The 23,117-nt window shown below is 39.7% G+C and overlaps 1 pseudogene; it reads right to left on the bottom strand.

The window, feature by feature from the left end:
- Positions 1-8,229: 8,229 nt before the first annotated feature.
- LOC111763187 (forkhead box protein H1-like) lies at positions 8,230-19,606 on the bottom strand (annotated as a pseudogene).
- Between the last annotated feature and the right edge of the window lie 3,511 nt (positions 19,607-23,117).

The following is a 23,117-nucleotide window of genomic DNA, read 5'->3' on the forward strand; positions in this document are numbered from 1 at the left end:
CACAATTATTTCCTAATGTATAACAATAATTAAATATTAAAACAAACAATCAAACAAAAACCCTATACTTAAAATATTACTAAACCTCACACCATTTTAAGAGCTAAAACATAACTGGTCTCTACTGAAGGTGCTTATCATTTCTATGTAAGAAAAGTTTTAGTGCACCAATACAGTCAAATGCTGAAATAACTTCTCCATTGAAATTCTTGGGGGAAAAAAGTTGGTTTCTTGAACCTTAAAACTTGAATACATAAAATTATACACCTATTAAATATAGCCTGGGTTTTAACAGAAAACCAAGGTATAGAAATACTACATTTCTGAAAACTTGTTTGCAATGATTCAGGAAATTTTTTGCTCTTCCTTAAGAAGTGAGATTTCTTAAAAGAAGATCTATTGGTGAATTTCAAGGATCCATGAACCAGCCAAATGTTTTTTTTACAAAGTACATGTGCATAGTAATTTATAAATAAATACTTGTTGAATGATGAATTATGTATTATAAATTTTAATTCTAGTATGTAGTAGGAATTATTTCTATTTCAAAACTCATTTTACAAACTCTCGTTCATATTATCTTTATCCATTTAGATTTAACTTAATATTGCAAAATACCTTTCCTGTACACTTCATCTTACCCTTAAGATCCTGGAGTACTCATGATTAAGTTCTATTCTAAATTTAATGGTTAGAAAATTTCTCCCATTATTTTCTGAAAATAGGGTGTATGGGTAAAAACGGAATCTTTGCATGTCCAAAATTGTAGTTGATGACTTCTAGCATCCTCTATTACTGATAAGCAATACTATTTTCATTTGATTTTCTTTCTTTTATAAGTAGCTTGTTCTTTTATGCTTGTTATTTTCTTGTTTGATTCCTGTAATGTTTTCCCCCTTAATTTCTAGATACTTCTTTTTTTTAAAAAGCTTCTTCCTTCCTTGATATATTACTTATTGCTGGGTTAAATATTATCCTAAAACTTAGCACCTTGAAACAACATAAATTTTATTTCAAAATTTCTGTGGAGCAAGAATTCAGAACAGCTTAGGTGAATGGTTCTGGTTCATTATTTCTCATGAGCTTGTATTCACTATGTCAGTTGGGGCTGCAATTGATCTGAACACTTGACTGGGGCTGGAGGATCCACTTCCAAGATAGTTTATTCACATGTCTGTTAGCAGGAGGCCTCAGTTCCTTGCCACATCAGCCTCTCTTTAAACCTGCTTAAATGTCTTCATGACATGGCAGCTGGCTTCCCCCAGAGCAAGTGATTAAAAGAGCAAAGGGAAGCATCTGTGGCTCAATCAGTTGGGCTCCTGTCTACCATATGGAAGGCCCTGGGTTCGCATCCCAGGGCCTCCTTGTGAAGGCAGGCTCACTAACACACCGCAGAGAGCTGCCGGACCTGCAAGCGCTGCGGAGCACCACCCGGCCCACAGACACTGCAGAGAGCTGACTCAGCAAGGTGACACAACCAAAAAAGACAAACAAAAACAGAAGGACACGCAGCAAATGGCCACAGAGAGCAGAAAGCAAGCAAGTTGCAAGGCGGGAGGGGAAATAAAATAAATAAATACAGACAGAAGAATGCACAGCTAATGGACATAGAGAGCAGAAAGCATGCAAAAAAAAAAAAAAAGCCACAAGTAGGGGGGTAATAAAAAAAAAGAAAGAAAGAACAAGAAGTTATGACAATCTCAAGAGTTATATGCTATCACTTCCACAATATTTTTTTCATTGGAAGTTGATAAATATGTCCAACCTAACTTCCAGGAGAGGAGAATTAAATTGTATCTCTTGAAGGAAAAAATATCAAAGAATTTGTGGACATATTTTAAAACCATCAGACTGGGAATCAGTGAATCAGTTCAACCTGAAATAAAGTATTTCTACCATTCAGTGAAGTTTTCTTTTATAATCTTAAAAATTATACGTAATAATTTATCTGCAGATTTTCAGAGTTTTTATTGAGAAATGATGCCCATGGAAAGATATTGGCATATAACAAATCTTGAATTACCAAATCATTTTAATTTCTCATCCATTCCCAAAACCCTGTAGGTTACTATCATTATTATTACTGTTAATAATAACACTGTATTAGCATATTAGTATAAATATTACTATAGTTATAGTAAACACTATTGAGTTTATATATTATGGTTATATATTAAACTCCAATAGTTATATAATTATAGCTAATATTCTTTACCCTGACATACCTACATGCCTTAATTTGACTCTAGTAATACTAATAAATATATGACTATAACATAACTATACTTATATTTATATATTATATAGATATATGTTACTTTATAACTATAGGTATATTATTATAGTTAATATTCTTCACCCCAGCTCACTTCTATGCCCTAATTGGATTCTGATAATGACAAATAGCTACTGTTATTGATAAAATCTAGATCCTCAAAGAAACCCTAAGGACATCAAGGATAAAAAAGAAAATGAATTAATAAAATAAGGTATAGTCCAATTATTTTTTTAGAAAGATATCCTGAAGCTATAAAAGTGTATTTACATACAATAGGCATATTTATCTAAAATATCCAGAGCAACTAAATTCACACAGGTACTAAATTCATACAGTACCATATGGATTATCATAAACAAAAAAATTTTTGTCTCCTCAGTGTAAACTCACATGACTATTAGTATGATGATGGAGGACTGCCTCCATCATCTACGTGGGATCTGAGACCCCTCTCAATACAGAGATGGAGTAGACATCACCATCCCAGAGACCACAGGATGGAGAACTAAAATATGGATTAGAGTGGACTTACTGATATTCTACTATAGAACTATTATGACTAGTAATAGAAGAAAGTGTAGGAGAAAGTGCCCACAGTAGTTGCTGAAGGCAGGGAGAGGGAAGAAGAGATGTGATATGGGTGCATTTTCGGGACTTGGAGTTCTCCTAAATGATATTGCAGGGATAGATGCTGGACATTATATATCCTGCCATAACCCACTGAATGTACTGGGGAAGTGTGTAAACTACAATGTAAACTATTATTCATGTGGTGCAGCAGTGCTTACCAAAATGTGTTCACCAAATGCAATAAATGTGCCTCAATGATGAAAGAGGTTGTTGATGTGGGAGGAGTACGTTGGAGGGGTGGGGTATATGAGAACCTCTCATGTTTTTTAAATGTAATATTTTTTGTGATCTATGTATCTTCAAAAAAATACAATTTAAAAAATGGGGATGGGGGTGGGGAGTGAGGTATATGGAAACCTCTTACTTTTTTTTTTAACTAAGATTTATTTATTTTATTTATTTCTCTCCCCCTCCCCCACTCCAATTGTCTGTTCTCTGTGTCTATTTGCTGTGTGTTTTTCTTTGTCCGCTTCTGTTGTTGTCAGCGGCACTGGAATCTGTATTTCTTTTTGTTGCGTCATCTTGTTGTGTCAGCTCTCCAAGTGTGTGGTGCCATTCCTGGGCAGGCTGAACTTTCTTTTGTGCTGGGCAGCTCTCCTTACGGGGTACACTCTTTGTGCGTGGGTCTCTCCGATGCAGGGACACCCCCGCATGGCATGGCACTCCTTGTGCATCAGCACTGTGCATGGGCCAGCTCCACAACGGGTCAAGGAGGCCTGGGGTTTGAACCGCAGACCTCCCATGTGGTAGATGGATGCCCTAACCACTGGGCCAAGTCCGCTTCCCTCTTACAATTTTAATGTAATGTTTTGTATGATCTAGTAACTCTAAAAAAAGATAATTAAAAAAGAAAATAAAATTTTAAAAATTTTTAAAAAAGGATGGAACAAATGGGTTTATTATCCTGATTAGACCTAAACTGACTAAAAATTAAGTACAAAATAGTTTCAAAATGTCTCTTATGGTATTTATGATTTTTTCTCATTTCTTTCTCCATATCTGCCAGAGATCCAAGTGTTACTACATGGCTATCCAGAGCTGACATTCAAGTGATAATACTGCTTCCAAAAAGAAATCAAATCCCTCTTGGTCAAGTCATCTCCTTTAGAGGCTGAATTTTGACCAAAAGCAGCTGAAGAGGTGAGACATGGATTATGAAATTATGGTGTGGAATATGATACAGTCTTTGCCTAAACTAAGGTATAGGGGTAAATGGAAAGGTGATGCCAGCCATTATACGTAGTAAGCCAGTCAGTCATATGTAATATATACTTAACATCTAAACTTTCAGAGCTTTTTAGAGGATTCATAAATAACTGAAATAGTTTAACCTGAACCTTGTGTGGCAATTTTTAAAAAATGGTCCCCAATTTTTAAAATCACTCCTAGGATTAAGAGATGTGGACCTATGCCCCTTGCCTTGAATCTGGGGATCATGACTGGCCAATAGACTGCAGCTGAGGTAATGCTGAGTTAATTTCCAGGCTCAGGTTTTAAGAAACTGACAGCTTCTATTTCCTGTCTGGAGAGACACTCACTCTTGGAAGGTTGCCCCAGGAATTAGTAAGGGAAGACCTACCTGGAGAGCAGCTAAGTCCTCTGGCTCTCATCACTGGCTGACCTCCCAGTCAACAGCCCGAACTTACCAGCCATATGTGTGAGTTACCTTGTAAGTAGATCTTCCAGTATCAAGTTGAGCCACCCTTGCTGATGCCACATGGAGCTGTGAAAAGTCTTCACCATGAAGCCATGTCCAAATTGCTGTTGCCTCTTCAGATGACCTTCCCATAGACTTTTCCAGGACAGATAGACACCCTTCTATAAATCTGGGAGTCCCCTCCATGTGGCCTTTGGTGTCCATCAGCAAACGTGCAGTACCTATCACCACCACTATGAAAGCAAGACACACTGCGAGAGACCTTCAGCCAATATTTTCATTAACAGCTGTTCTTTTTGCATACTCAATACTTGTATGCACCTTTTTTGTTAATAGGAATCTTCTCCCTTTCCTTTGGGAAACTGGTGTTCCCTGATTGAAGTGTGTGGTGAAGCTTGTGAAACTGTCAGACACAAAACCCTCTTGGTGGTAAGACCATGATCTCTTCTTGCCTTCAATGCTCTACCTCCTGCTTTCCCCATTCCCAGCCTCCCATGACTGGGTGACCATTAGGGTGAACACAAGATAATTTCTAGGCCTATCAGAATGCATTATATGGATTTGCCAAAATGTATCAACCAGTCCCATTCCCATGCTGATAGGCCATTTATACTGTTTGATGATTGGTTCGTTTTGCTGATACCAAACTGCTTCACTGACTGTATATGTGAATATATTCTAGAAGAGGAATTTCTGGGGAGAAAGTGTTCATTTAAAATTTGATAATATTGCCAAATAAGCCTCCAAAAAGATTGTACCAAGTTACATTCTCTAACTGAGATTATTTTCATCTGCGTGCCCCCTCATCAACATTTTGTATTACCAAACTTCTTAGTGTATGTCAACATAATAGGTAAAAAATGTGATATTCTCATTTTAATTTGTATTTCTTTAATGACTGTGGAGGATTGAATTATGTACACCAATATAGACATATTCTTAATTTCAATCTGCATACCTGTGGGTGTGAACCCATTATAAACAGGATCTGATGAAAATGTTATTATTAGTTAAAGTATGGCCCAATTGAATAAGGGTGGGCCTTAATCCAGATTACTGGAGGCTTTATAAAGACAAGCAAAAAGTCACAGAAGCTAAAAAGGAAGACATCACCATGTGGCATAAGACAGAAATGCAAGTCAAGGAACCCCGTGGATTGTGGCAAGCCAGCAGCAGAATGCTACTGATCCCAGGAAGAAGCAAGCTTTCTAGTCCCCCAAACAGTGGGACAATAAATTCTTGTTGTTTAACCCATTTCATTGTGTAGTATTTGTTGTAGAAGCTCAAATTAAGACAATGATAAAGGTATATTTTCATGTTTACAATATATATTTTTATATTATAAAAATATTTTAGGAGGTACCGGGGATTGAACAGAGGACCTTATACATGGGAAGCAGGACCCCAGTAACTGAGCTACATCTACTCCCTACATTTTAATCTTTTTATTTTTTTTCCTGTGACTTCAGGCTACTACTCTCAAAAATAAGATATGGATTACATTGAAGAAAGTTATTTACAATATTAAATTATTATAATATTATTAATATCAGTTGGATTTTTGTTCTTTTGAAGATCTCATATTTTTTCCTTTTGGTAACTTGTGGAGTGCTCTTTGTCCATTCATTTTTTTAACTTTTTATTTGGAAATAATCTCAAACTTATTTCAGTTTGAGAATATTGCGAAACATTTGCAAAAACAACATAATCCCCATATACAGAGCTGCAAAATATACCCCCCGATAACCAGATCAACAATTTTAACATTTTGCTAACTTAACCATATCGTTCTATCATCTATGTCTCTCTTTATCTCTTACTCTATCTAATCTATCATTTTCTGAACATTCAAGAACAAGATATGTACACCATACTCCTTGACACATAATACTTTGTATACATTTCCTACAAATCACCTTAACAGCAATAACCAAGTTCAAGAAAGTTGACATTGATATAAAGCTAATACTCTATAGTCTAATTTTTTATGTCCCAGTAATGTCCTTTTGAGCTTTTCTCTACCATTTTTAGATCCCACCCAAGATCATCTATTACATTTAATTGTTGTTATCTCTTTAGTTTCTCTTTCCTTCCCTCCTCCCTACCCCCTTCCCTTCCTTCCTTTCTTTTGTGGAAACATATATACTAATACAACAGAAATCTTCCCATCCCAACCCCTCCCAACTGTAGCATTCAGCGGGATTGATCACATTCACAATATGGCAATTCCCCTCACCACTGTCCATTCCTAGAACTTCACCCAAACAGAAACCTTAAACTCATTTTGCATTAACTCTCCATTGCCCCTGCTCCCCCACTCCTAGTCACCTTTTTCTACTTTCTGTTTCTATGAGTTTTCATATTCTCTGATTTTTTCCTGGGGGTGTGTGTTATTATAGGACTTAAATTTAACATCCTACATCTACAACAATTTGTTTGCTTTGATACCAACTTAATAACTTAATAACTGTGTTCCTGTACCCCCCTCACCCCACACCTCCCATAACAACAACCTCCTCCATCATCATGGGACATTCATTGCACTTGGTGAATATATCTCTGAGCACTGCTGCACCACATGGTTAATGGTTCACATTATAGTTTACACTCTCCCCCAGTCCACCCAGTGGGCCATGGCAGGACATACAATGTCCAGTAACTGTCCCTGCAGTACCACCCAGGACAACTCCAAGTCCTGAAAATGCCCCCACATCACATCTCTTCTTCCCACTCCCAACCCTCAGCAGCTACCATGGCCACTTTCTCCATCTCAATGCTACATTTACTTCCATTACTAATCACAAAAGTTCCAGAATAGAATATCAGTAAGTCCACTCTAATACATACTCTGTTCCTCCATTCTATGGACCCTGGGATGATTATGTCCACTCTACCTCCGTATCAATTCCACTTGGATAATGGATGCAATTCTCCTGTTTGCAGTTTTGAGCACTCTTGGCTCCCTGCTGTGGTGGTTTACTTATTATTAATTTATGCATTGGTTTTTAGGAAGTGAAAAGTGGAGTCACAAATTAAAAATACAGTAATTATAGGTATTTATATTTATGAATGTCATTATCTTTACTGGAGATTCTTTATTTCTTCATGTGGCTTCAGTCAATTATCTAGTATCCTTTCCTTTCAACCTGCAGAACTGTCTTTAGCATTTCTTGTAGGGATTGTCTAGTAGAAATGAAGCCCCTCAGCTTTTGTTTATCTGGGATTGTCTTAATCCCTACCTCATTTTTGAAAGACAGTTTTGCTGGATACAGAATTTCTGATTGGCATTTTTTTGCTTTCAGTACTTTAAATATCTTTCTACTCCCTTCTTGCTTCCATGGTTTCCAATGAGAAATTGGCATTTAAACCCTATTGAGGCTCTGTTATATGTAACATGTTGCTTTTCTTTTGAAATTTTCAGAATTCTTTATTTTTGGCATTTGACTTTTTGATTAGTATAAGCCACAGTGTGGGTCTATTTAGGTTAATCACATTTGGAGTTCATTGGGCATCTTGAATGTCTATGTTCATGTCTTTCACTAAATTTGAGAAGTTTTCAACCATTATTATTATTATTATTATTTTAATATTCTCTCTACCCCTTTTCTCTTTCCTTACCTTCTGGGACTCCCACAGTGCTTATATTGGTACGTTCATTGGTATCTCACAGGTTCTTTAGGTTCTGTTCACTTTTCTTCATTCTTTCTTCCTTCAGTTCCTCAGACTGGATAATTTCAATTGTCTTATCTTCAAATTCACTGTCTGCTCCAATCTGCTTGTGAACCCCTCTCAGAAATTTTTTATTCCTGTTACTGTGTTCCTCAGCTGTGTTTGTTTCCTTCTCATAATTTCCATCTCTCTATTGATATTTTCTTTGTGTTCATCTATCATTTTCCTGATTTCATGTAGTTTTTTGTCCATGTTTTCATTTAGCTATTTGACGATAGTTAGGAAGCTTTTCAAAAGTCTTTGCCAGGGGGAAGTGGGTGTGGCTCAAGTGATAAGGTTCCTGCCTACCATATGGGAGGACCCAGGTTAAATCCCTGGGGCCTCCTGGTGAAAAAGAAGAAGAGAAAGGGTGCCTACATGGTAAGCCAGTGCCCATGTGCGCATGTGGTGAGCCAAGTGCCCATGCAGTGAACTGAGTGCCCACATAAGTGCCTGCATGGCTAGCTGAGTGCCCACATGAGTGCCTGTGTGGTGAGCCAGTGCCTGTGTGGTGAGACAAGTGCTCGCACAAGTGCTCATGTGGTGAGCTGAATGCCTGCATGAGTGCCCACATAGGAGCCAGTGCCTGTGTGATGAGCCAGTGCCTGCAGAACAAGTTGAGTGCCTGCGCAGTGAGCCAATCCTCATGCAAGTGAGTCATGCAGCAAGATGATGATGATGCAACAAAAGAGAGACGAAGGGAAGAGTTAGGGTGAAGTGCAGCAGAGACCAGGAACTGAGGTGGTGCAATTAACAGGGAACCTCTCTCCACATCAGAGTTTCCCAGGATCGAATCTCAGTGAATCCTAGAGGAGAAAGATAAAAAGAGAAGACAAAAAGAGAAATAGATACAGAAGATCACACAGCAAATGGACACAGACAAAAAAAAAAAAAGGCTTTGCCAGGAATGTCCAAGTCTGCTCCTTCTCATTGATGGTTTTTGATGCTTTAATCTTCTTTTTTACTTGGGTCATCATTTCCTATTTCTTTATATGTTTCATAATCTTTTGTTGAAACCTGGACATTTTGATATTTTAATGTATTACTGTTAGAATTTAGACTATGAGACATCTCTTCCTTAAGTTTGTATACAGCAAGTATTATGAAGAAATTTACTTGAATGCCAGGAGCTAATGAAGGAAAAAAAAGGGGGAAAAAATTACCATCCTTTGAAGATTGACCTGTGTGAGTGCTTTCCTTCAGGGCTTGTCCATACAGTGAGTTTGGAGAGTAGCTCCAGGACAATCATAGGAGCCTCCTTTATCCTTTTCCTGTATACCTCATCTCTTGGGCATGCATATATGGCCCTAGGAATCCCCTCTATGGATACAAATGCCCCTCTTGCTAGGAAACAGTTTTCTCACAGTTCTGGGCACTCCACTGTATGTCATACAGCCAGCAATCTGTTGCTTCAGGCAGCATAACTTGTCTGATTTCCCAAAGCATTCTGTAGGAAAGCTCAGTGAGTAACCTTCTACATACAGAACAAGTTCTAGGACAGCAATTCTCTCAGTTCACCACCAGACAAATTGGGCCAGACATATATGCTCCCAGTATGTGCATGAGGGTTACTCTGTTACCTCCAGAATGGGATAGGGGAATCACACTGGGAGCACTAACCAACTCTGTGCCAAGCCAGTGAGGGGCAGGGGAGGGGTCAGCCAGGGCTCCAGGAACGCCTAGCACATTTAATTGGCCTTTTTAAAAAATCAATTTTATGATACATATTAATAAACCATACAATTCATCCAAAATGTACAATCAATGGTATTTTGTATAATCACATCATTGTGCATTCATCACTTCAATCATTATTAGAGCACTTTCATTATTTCAATAATAAATAAAATAAACAAAACAACAAACAAACAAGAAAATTATTCACTTGTCAATCTCTATGCTTCCCCTACTCTACATGGCTATTATTTCTGGCTAGTCTTGTACAATTATTTATTTATGTATTAAGCAATTTTATTGCGATATATTCCATGCCATATGATCTATACAAAGTATGTAATCAATGGCTATTAGTATAATCACAGTGTGCATTCATTACCACAAAACTTTTTAGAACAATTTCACTTCTCAGAAAAACCCCACAATTTATTGAAGTATATCCTTCATACATGAACATACATAAACAGTAAGTGTAGAGTAGAAGTTGTGAACTTACAAAACAAACATGCATAACATCATACAGGACCCCCATACATCAACCCACCACAGAAATAAATTGCATTGTTATGAAACATTTCTAACAAATTGTGAATGAGCATCATCAAAGTATTACTACTAACTATAGTCTATATTTTACATTTGGTGTATTTTCCTCCCAATCCACACTATTACTTTTTTGGTGCATAAACCATATAATTTATCTATAATGTAAAATCAGTGGCATTTGGTATAATCACCAAGTTGTGCATTCATCACTTCAATCAATATTAGAGCATTTTCATTAAAAAAAAATGCAGCAAAAAATAAACCACTATCATACCCATATGTTAGCACTAATAATTGCAAATCCTCTGACGAGCTTTCACCATTTCTACTCATTTCCAAACATTTAAAAACAGGTTTTTACCAATTCTACACAGACTAAACTTCAGTTACCCATATCTTTTCTCTGGTAACTTATATTCTAGCTATTAGTTCTATGAGTTAACACATTATATTTAGTTCATAATAGCGAATATTTGTTTTCTTGTGCCTGGCTAGCTCCACTCAACATAATGTCCTCCAGGTTCATCCATACTGTCAAATGCTTAAAAACTTCATTACTTTTTACAGGTGAATAATATTCCATCATGTGTATACACAACAATTTATCTATTCATCAGTTGTTGGATACCTGGATTGTTTCCATCTTTTAGCAATTGTGAATAACATCGCCATGAACATTGGTGTGCAGGTGTCTCTTTGTGTCCCACTGCTGTCAGTTTTTCTGGGTATAAAACTGACAGTGGTATTGCTGGGTCAGTCAGTAGATCTATATTTAACTTCTTCAGGAACCTCCAAAACAGACTTCCATAGCAGCTGTACCATTCTACATTCTCACCAGCAATGCATAAGTGTTCCTATCTCTTCACACCCTCCCCAACACTTGTAGTTACCTGTTTTGTTAATAGTAGCCATTCTGATTGGTGTGAAATGATATTTCATTGTAGCTCTGGTTTGCATTTCCCTAATAGCCAGTAGTGCTGAACATTTTTTCATGTGTTTCTTTTCACCATTTGTATTTCTTCTTGAGAAAAATGTCTATTCACATCTTTTGTCCATTTTTAAATCAGGTCATTTTTCTTTTTATTGTTGAATTGTAGAATCTCTATAGATCATGGATATTAGACCCTTGTCGGATGTGTGATTTTCAAATTTTCCAACTAAGTAGGCTCCTTTCCTACCTTCTTCACAAAGTCCTTTGAGATGCAGAAGTGTTTAATTTGAGGAGGTTCCATTTATCTATTTTTTCTTTTGTTCCTTGTGCTTTGGGTGTAAGGCTTAAGGGACTCCCCAACCTACTATAAGTTCTTGTAGATGTTTCCCTTTGTCATCTTCCAGGAGTTACATTGTCCTGGCTTTTATGTTTAGGTCTTTGACTGATTTTGAGTTTATTCTTGTGCAGGGAGTGAGATAAGGGTCTTTTTCATTCTTTTGGTTATGGATATCCAGTTCTCCCAGCACCATTTATTGAACAGACTGTTCTGTCTCAGAAAAGTGGACTTGGTAGGCTTATCAAAAATCAGTTGACCATAGAGAGGGTCTATTTCTGAATTCTTAGTTCAATTCCATTGATCAATGTTTCTATCTTTAGACCAATACTATGATATTTTGACCACCACAGCTTTAAAATACACTTCAATGCCAGGGAGCATGAGTATTCCAACTTTGCTCCTCTTTCTTAGGATGTTTTTTAGCTATTCAGGACCCCTTTACTTCCAAATAAATTTGGTAATTGACTTTCCTATTTCTGTAAAGTAGGCGGTTGGAATTATTATTATTATTATTGTAAAGAGTTTATTAAGAAACAAGAAAGTATACACAGTCCTAGACATGGACTGTGGGTGTGCTACAGGATGAGTCATGCTGGCTTTTGGAATTTTGATTGGTATTGCATTGAATCTCTAAATCAAGATGGGTAGAATTGACATCTTCATAATGTTTAGCCTTCAAATCTATGAAAACAGAATGTCCTTCCATTTGTCTAGATCTTCTTTGATTTCTTTTAGCAATGTTTTGTAGTTTTCTGAAAATAGATCCTTAACATTGCTGGTTAAATTAATTCCTAGATATTTGAGTCTTTATGTTGCTATTGTAATTGGAATTTTTTTCTTGATTTCCTCCTAGCATGCTCATTATGATTGTATAGAAATGCTACTGATTTTTGTGTTGATCTTGTATCCTGCGACTTTGCTGAACTCATTTATTAGCTCAAGTAGCTATGTTGCATATATTTTAGGATTTTCTAAAATATGATCATGTCACTGCAAATAATGAGTTTTATTTCCTCATTTCCAATTTTGATGCCTTTTTTTCTTTTTCTTGACCAATTGCTCTAGCTAGATAGATAACAGCTGGATAACAGTAGTGAGAGTGGGCACCATTGTCTTGTTCCTGATCTTAGAGAGAAAGCTTTCAACCTCTCCCCACTGAGTATGACGTGGCTGTAGTATTTTCATATATGCCTTTTATTACGTTTAAGAATTTTCCTTCTATACCTATATTTTGAAGCATTTTTATCAAGAAAGGATGCTGGATTTTGTCAAATTCCTTTTCTGCATCAATTGAGATGATCATGTGTTTTTTCTCCTTCAATATGGTTATGTGGTATATTACAGTAATTGAGTCTCTTTTTTGAACCACCCTTGCACACCTGGGATAAAACGCACTTGATCATGATGTGTAATTATTTTTATAGGCTGCTGGATTTGATTTGCAAGTATTTTGTTGAGATTGTACCTATGTTCATTAGAGAGATTGGTCTGTAATTTTCTTTTCTAGTAGTATCTTTATCTGGTTTTGGTATTTGGGATACAATGTTCTGTATGTGTCTGTTAGGGCTAGCTCATTTATCACGTTGTTCAGTTTCTCTGTTTCCTTATTGATCTTCTGTCAAGTTGTTCTATCTATTGATGTGAGTGGCATCTTGAAGTTTCCAAATATTATTGTAGAGATTTCTATTTCTCCTTTCATTTTTGCCAAAGTTTGCCTCATGTATTTTGGGCACCCTGGTTAGGTACATAGATATTTATGACTGTTACTCCCTTGTGGATTGTACTTTTATTAATTATCATGGCTATCTGCATCTCTTATGTTTTTTATTTTTATTTTTTCATTTAAAGTATGTTTTGTCTGACACCAGTATAGCTACTCCTGCTCTCTTTTGGTTACTATTTGCATGAAATATCATTTTCCAACCTTTCATTTTCAGTCTATTTGCATTTTTGGGGTTAAGGTAAGTCTCCTGCAAACAGCATATGGATGGCCCATGTTTTCTTATCCATTTTGTCAGCCTATTTCTTTTTTCTTCAGGCATTTCCAGGAATTGAACCCTGGACCTCATAAATGGGAAGCAGGTGCTGAACCACTGAGCTACATCTGCTTCCCAATGAGAGTTGTTTTTTCATTTATTTGTTTGTTTTTAGGAGGTTCTGGAAATTGAACCTGGGACCTCCTATACAGGAAGCAGGTGCTCAACCATTGGAGCTATATCCACTCCACACAGCCGATGTCTTTTGATTAGGAGTTTAATCCATTAACATTCAATGTTATTACTGTAAAGGCACTACTTCATCCATTTTATCCTTTTGCTTTCACATGTCATATCTTATTTTTGTCTGTCTTTTAACTTTTTTGGTTACCTTTTCTAACAGTCTTCACTTCTACACTCTCCCTCAAGCTTCTCTCTCTTGTCTTTTCTTTTCTGGCTACAGAACTCCCTTCACTTTAATTTTTAAAAGTTTTTTCTTTATTTAATTTACTTATTCACCCCTCCCAATTGTTTGTGCTTGCTGTCTGCTCTCTGTGTCTGTTCAGTTTGTGCTCTCTGCATCTGTTCGTCTTCTTTTTAGGAAGAACTGGGAAGTGAGCCTGAAACCTCTTATGTGGGAAGGAGGCACCCGATGCCTTGAGCCACCTCTGCTCCTTGCTTGTTGTGTCTATCATTGTTTTTCCTCATTGTGTCTTCTTGTTGCATCAGCTCATTGCATCATCTTGTTACATCAGCTCACTGTGCCAGCATGTCACATCAGCTCACTTTCTTGCTCATCTTCTTTAGAAAGTATGGGGAACAAACCCAGGACCTCCCATGTGGTAGGTGGGCACCCAGACACTTGAGCCACATCTGTTCCCCAGAACTCCCTTTAATGTTTTCTGCAAAGCTGGATTCTTGTTTACAAACTCTCTTAGTTTCAGATTATCTGTGAATATTTTCAGTTCCCCATCATATTTGAAAAGCAGTTTTACCAGATAAAGAATTCTTGGCTTGTACTTTTTCCCCTTTCAGTGCTATAATTACATCATACCACTGCCTTCCCACCTCCATGGTTTCTGAAGAGAAATATGCATGAAATCTTATTGTACATCCTTTGTATGTGATGTTTTGCTTTTCCCTTGCTGCTTTCAGAATTTTCTCTTTATCTTTTTGCCTTTTGCATATTGTGCGTCTTGGGGTAGATAGATCTATTTGGGTTTATTCTAATTGAAGTCAGCTGTGCTTCCCCAACATGTATATTCATGTCTTTCATGAGAATTGGGAAATGTTTGGCCATTATTTCATTAAATACTCTTTCTGCACCTTTTCCTGTATCTTCTCTTTCTGGAACTCCCATAACATATATGTTAGTGTGCTTTGCTATCATTCAACTCCCTGAGCCCCTGCTCAATTTTTCCATTCTTTTCTCTCTTTGTTCTTCTTTCTCTTCATTTTCAGTTCCTCTTTCCTCTATGTTGCTGATCCTTTCTTCCACAATTTCAAATCTGTTGTTGTGTGCCTCTATTTTGTTTTTACTCTCACTTATTGTGTTGGTCATTTCCATAAGCTCTGTTATTTTTCTATCCAAGTTTTCAAATTTTTCTTTGTGCTCACTCAGTGCTGTCATTGTCCTCTCCTCCTCCTCCTCCTCCTCCTCCTCTTCCTCCTCCTCCTCCTTCTTGGTGTAAGTTCCTTTATCGTTATCTTTCCATCACCACCACCAGACCCAGTAGGGCCCAATTTTTATTCCCTATTCCCATTTCCCCAAAAGGTGCTACCTCCTTCTTCCCAGAGAGCTGACGGAGGGCAGGACTTTAGACTAGTGTCCCCATTGGGCTCTCCTTCCCCCAGTCTGGAGTCAAGGAAGGGAGGTGACAGGTGGTGATGGATGATGGCTGGCTGGCTAGACAATAGCCTGAGAAGTTGGGATCCACCCCTCCAGCCTTGCCTCTTTGGGTGGGGATGGCCTCGGGGCCAGGTTTGTACTCAGCTGAGCCACAGCCCTTGGGGGGGGTGTCCAATAAACATTTTGAACTCTGAACTAGGCTGCTGTGCATGCAGATACTCTCTGCTCCTGGCCTTGGTCTCCTTGGGGCCCAAGGGAGTGGGAGGGGACTGAAGGGAAAACACCCCCTGCCCAGGCAGCCTCATAGGCTGTACCAAGAGAGCAGCTAACCTGGGGTCTGGACTGCTGTGTCCCAAGTGTGGCTGACCCACATTTAGCTGCTCTTATTGGGTGGTACACCCTAGAAGAGGGTGTCTAGATCCCAGAATAGTCTTTGGAGCCCATGGGTTCAGGGGCCATCCCCCTCTCAGTTGAACCAGCTAGTGATGGGGGCACTGGGGGGAGGAGGAACAGGGAGTGGACCAAGGGCATTACCATGCTGGAAGTGTAGATGGGCAAATAGGAAGTGGGCAGGTGCCCCCAAAGTGGGGTCCTGTGTCTCCAGTCAGACAATGCCCTAGCCTCTGGGGTACCCTGCAGGAATTCCAGGGGCTAGTCCCTGGGTTCTGGTGAAAGCAGCATTGTCCCTGTGTTTCGTTATTAGGAAGTCTGACCCACTTCTCCTCTGGGCCCCTGGAGGTGGCAGAGGGGCCACAGAGACCTCTCAGAGGAGGGCAGGAGTGGGGTGGGCCCTGCTTCCTCCTGGGTGAGGGCTGGTGCTGGGCTCCTCTGTGGTGGCAGCTGTGGCCAGGGCGCCCCCTCCCCAGGGTATCCTATCAGGGAATTGATACTGAAACCCTCACTGGGTTTGGGTGGAGGACTGAGCACCTGGTAAGGCTGGATGTGCAGCATGTAGGGTCCTTGGCAAAGGCACCAGGCTGGCCCTTGCTCTGCCAGCACCAGCGCCAGCATAGGGTGGTGGTCTGTAGCTAAAGCACCTCTGCTGGGATCAGGCTCATGTTGATAGCCCAGAAGTTGTCTTTGGCCTGTGGCTTCACAGGGTCTTTGGACAGATGATGCAACAAGAAGACACAATGAGGAAACACAATGATAGACAACTTGTGGAAGCAGGGGTTGGAGAAGAGGTTGTAGCAGATGGAATCCTTCCAGCCCTCATAGTTGTTTCTGACAAAGTGGAAGGCAGCCTGGACCTAGTGGATGATCTGGGTCAGCTTCAGCCTGGAGGAGGGCCTGGCCTGGATCACCAAGGCCATCAAGGCCAAGTAGGTATAGGGGGGTTCTCATGCCACAGGTACCTCTTCTTACTCCTCTAGGGGGGACTGGGAGGGCGACTCCATCCCCAGGAGACTCTGGCCTGGGTTGCTGCAGGGCCCAATGTAGGGAGGCAGGCAGTGTGGGGAGGGGTCGAGCCCCAGAGCTGGGCACTCAGTGTTTTCTTAATGTCTTTTTTCTTTCCTGTAGCAATGTTGTGCTTTGACCCTGTTAGAGGTTTGCAACAATTAATAAGCTGCAGCTCAGTTTCCCTGATATGCACTGGGGAAAGGCTAGCCCAATCCCCCATAAGCCTACATGTCCAAGGGCATGGCACTTCCCCACAGGTTCAATAAAGAAACCACATAGAGAGGGGAGTAAAGGGAAATGAAAACTTTCTCTACCTACATATCAGAGAGAGATAAAATTCCTACAGAACAAAGAAACATCTGCTCCTGCAGCATTCCAAGAAACCATAACTCCCTTACCCCCTATCTTCTAGTCACTATCAGGGAAAGTTTTCATCTCTAGGGCTTCCTATTGGCCCCTGCACTTCACTTGGACCCTCAATCCCCTCCTACCAACTATCATTCCTCCGCCTAGGAAAGTTCTCTATAAATTCAAATCCCCCCCTTCCAGGAGTGGGCTGAAGTCTCTCTTCAGACCCCCACCATGCTGGTGGGGGGGCTGAAGTCTGTTCTTCAGACCCCCTCTGTTAGGAAAGCTTCTCAATAAATCCTTCTTCATCTATAGTCATTTCAGTCTCCGTGTCCCAGTAAGCGCTGTATTTTCCCCAACAGACCCCATGATTTGATTTGGGAGAGTTGTATGAATCTCATTGATTAGCTGTTTAAAGTCCTGGATCTCATCTGGAGCTTTGATTTGTTCCTCTGTGTGAGTCATATCTTCCTTTTCCTTTATATGGCTTGTTATTTTTCTAGGCATCTGACTCTGATGCGAGTTTACTCTAATGTTCAGTTTCTCTCCCTTGTCTAGAGATTTACTGTTAAGCAGCTGTTTGCAACCGGTGTTCTTTGACTCTTGGTTCAAACTTGTTCTAGAACCACTTTGAGTTAACCTACTCAAATCAATGGGGTGCATGTCAGTTTCCAAGGGACTTGAAAAGGGTAGCAGTAAAGGAGCTTGTTTGCCTCTTTTAGGTTGGTGCAAAAGGAATTGTGGTTTTGGACTGTAAATTTTAAATCATTATAAATAGGCTCAAACACATCTTTATTAATCAAAATAGGAACCATTACAATCAACACATTTTTGCCAATGTGAAATGTTTGCTTATTCCTGTAGCATAAAAATCTTTGCTTCAGGATTCAGTGAACTCTTGAACAGCATTTTCTGCATCCTGTTGGTTGTGGAAGTGTTTTCTCTGCAAAAAGTTGTCAAGATGTTTGAAGAAGTGGTAGTCGGTTGGCAAGGGGTCAGGTGAATACAGAGGATGAGGCAAAACATCGTAGCCCAATTCGTTTAACTTTTGAAGCATTGGTTGTGCAATGTGCAGTTGGGCATTGTTGTGGAGAAGAATTGGGCCTTTTCTGTTCATCAATGCTGGCTGCAGGTGTTGCAGTTTTTGGTGCATCTCATTGATTTGCTGAGCATAATTCTCAGATGTAATGGTTTTGCTGGAATTCAGAAAGCCGCAGTCGATCAGACCGGCGACAGACCACCAAACAGTGACCCTGACTTTTTTGGTGAAATTTTGGCTTTGTGAAGTGCTTTGGAGCTTCTTCTTGGTCTAACTACTGAGCTGGTTGTCGCAGGTTGTCATATAAAATCCACTTTTCATCACACACCACAATCTGATCGAGAAATGGTTCGTTGTGTAAAATAAGAGAAGACGGCACTTCAAAACGATTTTTAAAATTTTCGGTCAGCTCATGAGGCACTCATCAAGCTTTTTCACCTTTCTGATTTGCTTCAGATGCTGAATATCCATAGAATGGTAGATGTTGAGTTCTTCGGCAACTTCTCATGTAGTTTAAGAGGATCAGCTTTGATGATTGCTCTCAATTGGTCATTGTCAACTTCTGATGGCTGGCCACTACGCTCTTCATCTTCAAGGCTCTTGTCTCCTTTGCAAAACTTCTTGAACCACCACTACACTTTATATTCATTAACAATTCCTGGGCCACATGCATTGTTGCTGTTGTGAATTTTCTCCCCTGCTTTACAACCCATCTTGAACTCAGATAAGAAAATCACTCAAATTTCTTTTTGTCTACAATAAATGTAAAATAAACAGCAAGTAATAAGTCATTATCAAAAAACATAAAGCAAGAAATGCACATTAAAATTATGTATAACATAACTACATTTATTTAATAATGTATATCAATATCTAAAGGCAAATTTCAACAATGCAAAACTGCAATTACTTTGGCCCCAACCTAATATTCGCTATTTTTCCTTTTTCATGCTCTTTTTTGCTCTGGCCAGCAGATGACGCTCTTTCGCAGACCTCCCATCTTAGGCCCCAAGTGCTGGGGGGAATGTATTTAGTGAAACTTCTCAGGCAGGTGGGCAATGCAGAAGACATTGCTTCACAAACTTTCTCAGAGGCTATTTTCCACCATTGGCCAGCCATACCCTCATACCCTGTTCCTCTTCAGTAACCAACCTTGGGCAGTATGGAGGGTGTTTGAGAAGACAAATTATCTTTAGCTCTCTGATAGCTCTCAGAGCAAGCAATGTCATGGTGTCATCTCAGGAATTGGGACAACCTGCCGACTGATGGTCTAAGAAGGAAGAGGCTTGTATTTTCCTGCCATACCATGTGATCAGAGTATGGCCAAAGATGGACCCTAAATTCCAGGGTGTGTAAGAAACTTGTGTAAGAAAGAGAGGATAGACAGATCTTAGGGTCGGAGACTGAATGGTCACGTTTCTTTAAAGAAATAAGGAAATGCACTACCAAACCTGTCAATTATAAACTCAGGGAAATTGCTCAGAGGCAGAACCTAGAAACCCAGCCAGTCTGCCCAGTATATCCATAGAAAGCTGCAGAAACGTTCACTGGGCCCCCAAACTTCCACTGACTCCCTTTTAGAAACAGCCTTTTCAACTTCCTTTTCAACAATCAAGACCACACTGCCAAGATGGAGAACGTAAGGAACAGCAGGCACAAGGTCCAGGACAGGCTCACCTTTTCACTGCCACCATTAAAGGCACATCACCTCAGGGTTACCCAAATCCAGGCTCCACGTCAGTAGGAACCTGGCTCCAAGCTGCCTCACCATGTGGACCACTGGGGCCTTGCCCCAGGGGAGGATGGAAGGAGCCTGAAGCCATGTGTGAACAATCAACCAGGAGGAGCTTTGGGTAACCCTTGACATGTCAAGTATGATCGTTAATTTCTGAGTTAACATGGGAACCAATTACTCAGGCCTAGCCTGCTCTCTGGACCTCTCTAACTTTGGTTGTGTCTAATGAGGGAAGTGAGTGGGGAATCAAGGTCTAGGCCATTTATTAAACCTCACCCACCGCCTGTCCATAATTGTAAGTTTCCTGGCTATTCCCAGCTCCCTGCGTCTTCCCTTGCAACATTGAATTCCTTCCAGTGAAAAAGCCTGGCAGGTCTTTACCCCTTGTGGGAGGTAACTAATAGGATGAAGCCCCCAGAGAAGCCCCAATTCATGTCTTGCTGGGAGCACGGCTTCTCTGAACCCCTTAGCTCCGTACCTAGCAGCTGTCCAGGAATTTTTCTGGAGGAACAAAGCTGGAGGGTCCTGCACAAGGTTCTGCCATGGATGGACACTGGGAGTTTTCTAAAGACAGGCCTTTCTCTAAGCTAAGTAAGTGTGTAAAATTCTCCCTTCTGTTCTAATCTGTGCTTGCTTTAACTGTGTCAGTCTGCTCATGCCGAGGAACTCATAAATCATATTTGGGGTTCACCTGCTACAAATTAGGTAACAGTGAAAGGTAACCTAAAAATGAGTCTTTAAATGTTAATACTATCTTGCAATTGAATTTGATGTATAAAAGAAATCATAAGTATAATTAGTTCGACTGACCATGTATCTTAAATTCTAACTGTTTATCTCTTCTGGAATTAATACCTTCCAGAACAAGGTATTAGTCACATGGGGATTTCATCCTTTGCCAACAACAGCACTGGACCCATTTCCCTCAACCTCAATAGCATTGCCAGAGGGTTTATACTGTCATGGAGAGCCTACTCCCCCTAACCAGCGAGAAGCAGCTGCAGAAGAATGACCTTCACCCTTCAGCTCCCCCTTAAGAATAAGTGTGTAAACTCTCTGAGGGGGGAGTTAAGGCAGGTTAGTATAGGGATGAGAAGATTTGGATGACAGCTGAAGACCTGGCAGACAACATGGCCAACAGACCACATGGCCATGAGACCCTGCCTGGAAACCTCCTGAGGAGAAGGCTGCTGGAAAGATTCTATAAGACCCTGGCCTGAGATCCCATTTGGAATTCTTTCCAGGGTCAAGGGGAAGCCCAGATACCTTCAAACAAAAGGCCTCACCATCGGTCCCCTGAGAGCTAACACACAGGGATCATAGTAGGGCAACCAATCAGAACATCAAACAGCTGGGGCCTCTCCCCAACATTATGAAGGGGTAGGAGTCAAGGTTTTAAAAGGCCTAACCTGGGGCCCCCATGTGTGTGTCTCACTCTGTAGCATACCTACAGTTGATATCTAGGACTGTGTACACTTTTCTGGTTTCTAAATAAACTCTCTACTCCCTTGCCTACCCTATGGTGTGTCCTTAAACTCTTGTATGCAGAAAGCAGATTTGGTTCAATGGATAGAGTGTTTGCCTACCACATGGGAGGTCCAGAGTTCACACCCAGGGCCTACTCACCCATGTGATGAGCTGGCCCATGTGCAGTGCTGATGTGCACAAGGAGTGCCGTGCCACGCAGGGGTGTCCCCTGCATAGGGGAGCCCCACGTGCAAGGAGTGCACCCCGTAAGGAGAGCAGCCCAGTGTGAAAAAAGTGCAGCCTGCCCAGGAGTGACGCCACACACACAGAGAGCTGATACAGCAAGATGATGCAACAAAAAGAGACACAGATTCCTGGTGCCACTGACAAAAATATAAGTGAACACAGAAGAACACATAGCAAATGGACACAGAAAGCAGACAACTGGTGGGGGGGAGGAGGGGAAGGGGAGAGAAAATAAAAATAAATCTTAAAAAATAAATACTTTTATGCAACATAAGCCAAGATCTAGAAACCCAGAACCTAGAGCTTTCCACCAACATAACCACCACTATAATAAAGATATAGAATATTTCCATTATTCCAAAATATTACCTCATGCCCATTTGAAATCATCCTCTCCTCCTGGTCCATAGCTCTTACAAGCACCAATCTGTTTTCTCTCCCTTTAGTTTTGCCTTTTCCATGTAAGTGGATTCATACACTATGAGTCTGGCTTTTTTCACTCAGTATAATGCATTGAGATTTATGTTATTGCTTAAATAAGTAGTTCTTTACCCATGCCCCCCTGCCCTTTTTTTGGCTATCAGTATTTCATTGTATGATTATCAGAGTATGTTTATCCTTTTACCAGTTGAAGGACATTTGGACTATTCTAGTTTTTGGTGATTATGATAAAAGTCACCATAAACATTTATAAACAAATTTGCATATATTTTTGTGTAAAAAATACATTTTCATTTTTCTTGGGCAAATACCTAGAAATAAAATTGTTGATAAGTAACTACCAAAATGTTTTCCAGAGCAATTGTACCATTTTGAAACAAAAAATTTTTCTCTATTTATGGCCTCCTACTCTGTTTTCCATTATTGCCATAGATTGGCTCTTTCATTTTTGCTTCTATCATTTTATGGGATTTTAGAAGTTTGAGAAAATGACACCAACGTGTTTTAAGTAGCATATCATATATATTAGTTATTTGTATTGCCTGACTTGTGAATTTTATCTGCCCCTTTCATGATTGGGGTCTTGGTGTTTTTTTTATTTTTATTTTTTAATTTAGAATATGTTCCACATGTTTTAGAGATGAATGTATCTGTCCTTTTGATGCAAATATTTCCCCAAGTTTCCTCTTTGCCTTTTAAAATCCTCTAATGTACTTGGTTTTAAAAATAAGGTCAGAGTATTATAGCATTTTGATATTATTTATGAATTCCAAAAGAAGGATTATATTTGTAAACTGGTCTGTTCCTCTGGGTATGAGCCCCTTTGATTGTACTAGATTCACTTGAGATAT

The sequence above is a fragment of the Dasypus novemcinctus genome, chromosome 4, assembly GCF_030445035.2.
Source record: "Dasypus novemcinctus isolate mDasNov1 chromosome 4, mDasNov1.1.hap2, whole genome shotgun sequence".
Lineage (NCBI taxonomy): Eukaryota > Metazoa > Chordata > Mammalia > Cingulata > Dasypodidae > Dasypus > Dasypus novemcinctus.